Source organism: Anastrepha obliqua, chromosome 1 (assembly GCF_027943255.1).
Source record: "Anastrepha obliqua isolate idAnaObli1 chromosome 1, idAnaObli1_1.0, whole genome shotgun sequence".
In the NCBI taxonomy this organism is placed as follows: Eukaryota; Metazoa; Arthropoda; class Insecta; order Diptera; family Tephritidae; genus Anastrepha; species Anastrepha obliqua.
This window is the reverse complement of record NC_072892.1, coordinates 107,596,787-107,603,867: the sequence shown is the minus strand read 5'-3', so window position 1 is coordinate 107,603,867 and position 7,081 is coordinate 107,596,787.

The following is a 7,081-nucleotide window of genomic DNA, read 5'->3' as shown; positions in this document are numbered from 1 at the left end:
GTTTTATTTTGAAAAATTTTGTGCAAGGCGAATGATACGACAAAATAGTGATTTATTTGTAAATGAAAAAAAATTATTTGTCGTGTTGAAATTATTTTAAAATGTCCTTATTACCTTTTTTATAAATATATTACAAAATTTCAATTTTCAAATTGCAAATTTGAATGTAAGTAATAAGTTTCGTAAGTCAATTTTGTGCTGGTATCCGAATGTACACGGCGAAAGGAAAAAACAAATCAGCTGGTCTACTGCTAGCACCGTTAATAAATTCGCCTTGACTGATGTCAAGTAAATATTGCTACCCAAATTTTGAATTTATGCCAAAAAGAATGCAATTTCGCCCAGTGTGCAATGTGAAAATAAATGTTCCTTACAAAATAAATAGTGCGTGCCGTATTGTAGGGTTGCCAAGTATAAATAGTAACTTTCTTGTTGAATACAATCTATTTTTAGAGTTGCCAAGGCTTGCAATATAAATAGCGAGCAACCAGCTGTTAAGCTTGTCAAGCCTTGCAGTATAAATAATGATTGTCTTATTCAACTTATTGCTTCAAGAAATGTTTACATGTGCCAAGACTTACTATATAGTATAAATAGTAACTTCGTATTCAGTTTCTTACCTCAAAGGATTTTTAGAGTTGCCAAGGCTTGCAATATAAATAGTGAACAAGCTGCTTTTAGGCTTGCCAAGACTTCCAATATAAAAAGTTAGTATCAGCTTCTCATTTCAAGCAACTTCATTTTTCTTAATAAGTTTAGAATTGCTCAAAGGCATTATTTATAAAAATTATTTAATTAAAATTAAATAAATAAAACTACACATAAATTTCAACGTACGTATTTCAAGCTTTGAGACACAGTTTTTGGTTTTTTTTTCATATTTGAAAGCAACCGTTTTGGTAACGTCGTTGATATGCTGAGAAAAATTAGTTTCAGGTTTTCAAAATTGTATTAAAAATATAAGAAAATATTTTGATTTGGATTTCATTCATTGTAGAAATTTAAAACTAATTGAAAAAAATAGAAGTTGTTTGCGACAGGAAGCAAAATTTTGAAATTTAAGAACAAATTTTCGAATAACAAAAAACTAGCTGCCTAATGTAAAGAAGCCAACTCTATTTAAAAAAAAATCACTCAAATTGACTTCCAAACTTCCTTCTGGTTCTCACGTTTTAATAAAATTGAAATTGTCCGGTATTTTAATTAAAAAATTGTAGTTTTTTTCCATCATTTAACTGATTCGCATTGAAATTATTTAGCTGAGGCTATCAACTTTCATAAATATTATCTACACGTAAAACGTAAAACAAATCAGAAAACCACTTTATCTAAGTAAAATTTCATACTTCGAATGCTCTAAAAACAAAAACAAAAGGCAAAATACAAAATACAAAAAACTAACTAATGCTATTTAGAAGCTATACGACATAATCACGCTTGAATTGAATTATATACATACATACATTCACTAGATACAAGCGTGGCAAACTTTAAGCCCATATGAAAAAATAAAGAATAATTTTAAAAAATATCTAAACATTTTGCACTTTGCGGTAAGACGGCAACCATAGTTACAGTAGGCAACAGAACGAATGTTAACAGAAGAAAACAACAACAAATTGTTAAAATCATTACTAGCAAAAAAAACAAAAGCAGATATATAAGAAAAGCAAAAATAACACACACGAAAACAATCATACAAACTTTGGCTACAAGTCCAGACAACATTTTAAGCAAATCTTACATACATGCAGTCGTACATACATACATACAAGCATACAAGCATACAGGCATACAGGCATACAAGCCTACATAAAGTGTAGCTAAAAGTAGTGATTTGACAGCAAATTTAAATGAGCAATAGTGGGGGATATTTATGTGGCAAGGATATTGAGGACATTTTAATATGTGCTGCAGCAGCTGCACAGAAGTACGTACTTTAAAAGCAAACGAAACAACAACAAGTATAATGACAACAATAACAACAAAATAAGCAAAACATGCAATAAACTTGTATTACTAAATTTAATTTATTTTTATATATACATATAATGTTAATAATGATGAAAAAATTATGATAATAATAATAATAATAATAATAATAATGATAATATGTATGTATGTATTAATAGTGATGCCACTAAGTTACGCCATTAAAGATTTAAAAGTAAAAAAAATGAAAATAAAATGGTAGAAGAGAATCATATTTGAAGAGCGATAGCGATTTTTAGAGAAATTTTATTGTTATTGTATTATTCTTATATTGTATATGTAATATGTATGTAATATTAATTTAGAAAACGAAATATAGCAAAAAGCAAAATACAAAGATGTAGCAGCACTAAGCTAATTTATTTAGCTGATTTAGCAGCGAAAATGTGAGCGCAATTTTAATTTGAAAAGTTGTTGTTGTATAGATGCCACAAGATGCCGTTTACGTACAGAGCCTTCCATAATTAAACGATTTTTAATATAATTATTACAGATTTTAGTATTAATTGTTAATGTTGAAAATGCTTAAATAATTTTAATATTTTTTTTTATAAAATAGGCATGAGATTCATTTTCCGTTTGTAAAACAGTTGGGTGTATAAAAATTAAATTTGTTTTTTAATTGTTTGTAATATAATATGTAAATGATTCGTTATTCTATATTACTTAAGTGTACAAATACTACATTTCTGTAAAGCTTCAACTATACTTCTTAACAAGAAAAGCTCTTGAGAGCGTAGTGAGCGAAGATGACTGCTGATTAGCAGTAAACGATGAGCAAGCAAAGTGAGAGTATTTCTGGCTGTGGCACACGTTGGAGAGAATAATAAGGTGGCGGCGATCGTCGTACCGTTACTGTACTCTCAGCGAATTTGGCAGACTAGGTGTGTAAGTACCGGCCAGTTGTGCAATTTATTCGTGTGTTGTTTGTGTAATTTTTTCTTCTTGCATTCTTGTTCTCATTTGTTAGCATTTTCACACCTCTCTCCCCAACTGAACCACGCTCCACGCACTCTCTTGTTTATATTATTCTTAGCTGTGGCATAACAAGCGGGCAAACAAGAAAGACGATAAATTCGTTCGATAATAAGAATAGAAATGGAAAATAATACCACAACAAAATGAATACAAATGCCCACTTATTACGCCAGCTCAATAAGTGGTTCTGCCAAATTCACTGAGAGTGCGATAGCGGTGCGCGGATGTAGCCATTTTCTGTATTTTCCCCACCTATGTGTGAAGGTGAAGTAGGTATATAGGTATATCTATGAAGCGAGAGAGAAGAGTAAAAATGGTAGGGAAAAGAATGGATTTAGTGATATCAGCAGACACTTATGAACCAATTATAAGAGAGCACAGAATTGTGCCGTTATTACGGCAGTCTGTTCTACATTACCGGATTTATATCTTACAAAGGGCTGTCACCTCAATAGCATTCCCCGCACATGTATGTAGAATGTTTAAGCTGATACACCAACAACAATAGGATTGCGCAAAATGAAAGAAGAACGAGCGCAAATTTACTGGATATAATTGGGGAAGAGGTGTGTGAGTGAACTAAAAAGAAGGTGTCAAAATAGTCAGCCGAGCAGCCCCTGAACCAATCTTAATACCAAATCAATAATTAAAACATTATTGTGACACTTTTATTTTTTGATGTGCTTATATGAGTATCAGCTACTTAGTTTTCGCAAAATTGCAGAAGTTATTTCGCGGCTAACATGTTGTCTGAAAATATGTAAATATGGACAAGTAGCTTCGTTTCAATTAAACTTCAAAGTAGTATTTATTAAATAAAAACTTACTTTTCCACTTCCATTTCTACTCCGCAAAGAAAAATTTTGGACTTAGTAAGTTTAGCTACTGGTTTCAGCCATAGCTGAAAGTTTGGAAGGAGCATTGGCTGTACTCAGTCGACAAAACGTAGTTAATACTATTCACCAGAAAATACAAACCTTCACCTTTTAGACTTCCTAGATTAAATAACCAATAATTGACCCCAAGCTCAATTGAAAATTTCAGAAGGGCTACAATAGCACTAAATTAGAGAGTGTGCAGAGGACTGCATGGATCTAAATCAGCCAATATTTCAGTCTCCTTTAAACTGCCGAAAACCAGTGTTTTTCAAACAGTGATCTTTGCAGTCCTACAGGCATACAAAATTCTTAGGGATCGCTCTTGGGAAGGAAACATAAACATCTTTTCAGATATTCAAGCTGTGATCAAGGCCCTGTCGTCGCAATGTTGCAGCTCTCTTATAGCCAACTTCTGTCATGAGGAGATCAAATGTTTGGAACGTGCAGAAAACATTTCGCTTATCTGGGTTCCAGGCATAGGAACATTCAGGGAAATGAAAATGCCGATACGGGAATGCTGCTGAAATGGCAATCCTTGACCGGATATAAATCCGGGTAGAACCGACTGTCGTGGGAACGAAGACAAGACGACAGAACCGGTTTCAGTTGCCACCTTCTCAGACATCGGTGTCCCCTTGACTTTTGTTAAAAGGAAACTGCACAATCTTTCTTATAAATGCGCAAGACAGATGGAGTTCTATCCTATCGTATGCTATCTCAAACACATTTTGGTCTCAGGAGGGATCCCGTCATTCAATTTCCACACTCATAGCGGTGGTCACTGGGTGATCGAAACTCAAGCGGAGAAGCTTCGTCTCCCGTACAACGCCCATTGCAAGAGCTGTGGAGATCCTGCAGAGAAACTGTTGAACACTTTCTTTGCAAATGCCGGGTCTGTCGTCAAGGCGCTTGAGATTGCTTAGTGTGCCACCTAAAATTGCGCTTGTAAGCTCCAAACTCAAAGCTTTCTCAAGGGCTTTCACGCTACCCCATGTTCGCAAGTTTAACTAGATGGGAATTTGGAGGTTTTACTTTTTATATATACTTATGTAAATGTTTTAAGTCTAAAGTCTATAAGTTTTTTGTTAAATGCAAGTGCAAAAGGCTCTGACTGTTTTTATTTCTCAAATTCTGCTTGTTAGCCACGAATTTTATACAATTATAGGTATCTGAAAAATATCAATTAATGTTTTTTCCCTGACATTAGGATTTAAGCGAGGCAACCCTGCTATACTGAGATTGATTTTAGCTACAAAACTTAAAAAAAAAATAAGTAAATAAATACAAATAGCAAACTAAACTCTCAAAAGTCACTTCAAAATTATCCATTTAATAAAAAAAGATAAACATAACTCAAATGGTAAAGAAATCGTTAAACACACACATACTTACATATATGCACCCCATAGGAGTGGTGTAAAAACTGCGGTTCTATTAAACTTATTAAGATACATTTAGCATTTTGTTGTAAAACTTGATGAATAAAAAGCTCATATAAATTGATAATTATTTTTACAAATCCCACATTACAAATTCTTTATTTAAAAAGAACATCGAAATTGTGATCATTTTTGCAATGGAATATTGCAAAACAAAAACACAGCAATCCTCTCCAGTTGAAATAATTTTTGTTGATGCTTGAACTAGCCCTTTGTTTTTAAACCTTTTTCACTACTATCCAAAAATTACAATTTCAACCTAACCTCGAACAAAGTTTAGAAAAAAAACGTGCGTGATTTGTAACCAATTCGAAGATCATCTGATGAATGAATACTTAACCAGTACTCAGTCTAAGTTTTTTCTACCATAACCTCATTCTAACTATCGAGGGTACATATGTATATGTGTATGTACTTAGTACATATATTAGTATGTATGCAGCTCTCCAACTTGAATTCTTAAGTCAACTAATTATGTAAATATCTAATGTATCTTAAACGTAAGTGAATACTCAACTATTTAATTCGTTTTCTATAAGACTTGTTATAGATCTTACCAATACTTACTTATAATTGAAAACAAAGAATGCTAAATTAGTTCATACATATAACTAAAAATATTTTAAGGAAACTATTCAAATTAAGTAAAAACCAATCTTGAAGCCAAATGAAAACCTTTTGTTAAATGCTTAACTAAAAGATAACTAAGGAAGTTTAAAAAACCAATTATTTCTAATAATATGCAACAACCGCAGGAACATTGACGTGTACCTGCATATATGTACATTCACACATACCTACATACATGCTGAGATACATTTGGATGTACGCATCAATGCCGATTAACTATTCACTATTTGTCCCCAACTTGTAACATAACTCATTATGTATATGAACGATTTCCTTTATTTAACTATAATTTTTGTTCAATATTTTTCCTATGAAAGTTTTTGTTAAAAATAAACACTTTGTTACGTTTTATTCATTTGTACCGAATTGAATAAAATTTTAAACATTTTAAACAAAACAATTGGGTCTATTTATTTTATGGGAATAGTATGCTGTGACTTATGTGTGTGTGGGAGTGGCTTAAATACCAGACTAATCGGCTTTGAATCTCATTCTTGATAATCCTGTAAAACTCATACAACTATGATTTTGGTACTCTATAACTATCAGCTTCATAGATGATGAGAAGGGGCAAACCTAGAATAAACGACTAGAAAGAAGAAGAAGAGAATGACCTTCATATTCGTTCATACCAACCCAAATTAAAGAGAGAGCCACCCAAACTTCACTGAGCTTTTAGAAAGTGTAATACGAGATACGCAGCCTCCAGAATACTTTCCCGATAATATTTCGCATGTCCCTGGACGCCAGGTTCGATGAAAACGATTGGAGAGCGACTATCTGCGATTACAGCGGACCAGACCATTACCTGTGGCGGGTGCAGTCTCCTGGTGGTCAATCGATGACTCAAATTCTCGTATGAACGGTCAAACAAATAAACCCTATTGCTACGAATATCATTGTAACGAGTAATGGTGCGATAAACAAAAACTTCATTTACTTTAAGGTGCTCAAGCTCACGAACAATCGCTGATTGTGATTTTCCTGCCAAATATATTGCAATCACACTATTACGTTTGAAATCCATTACGGATTTTCTTTTTTCGCGTTTACTCTCGGCAAAATGCCTCCGCGCACTTGTTAACAATACTCTGGACTATCATTTAGCCAACTAACAGACGGCTGACGCCCGTGTATCAGCTGCGCGAGCGGTCTGAAGTTGGA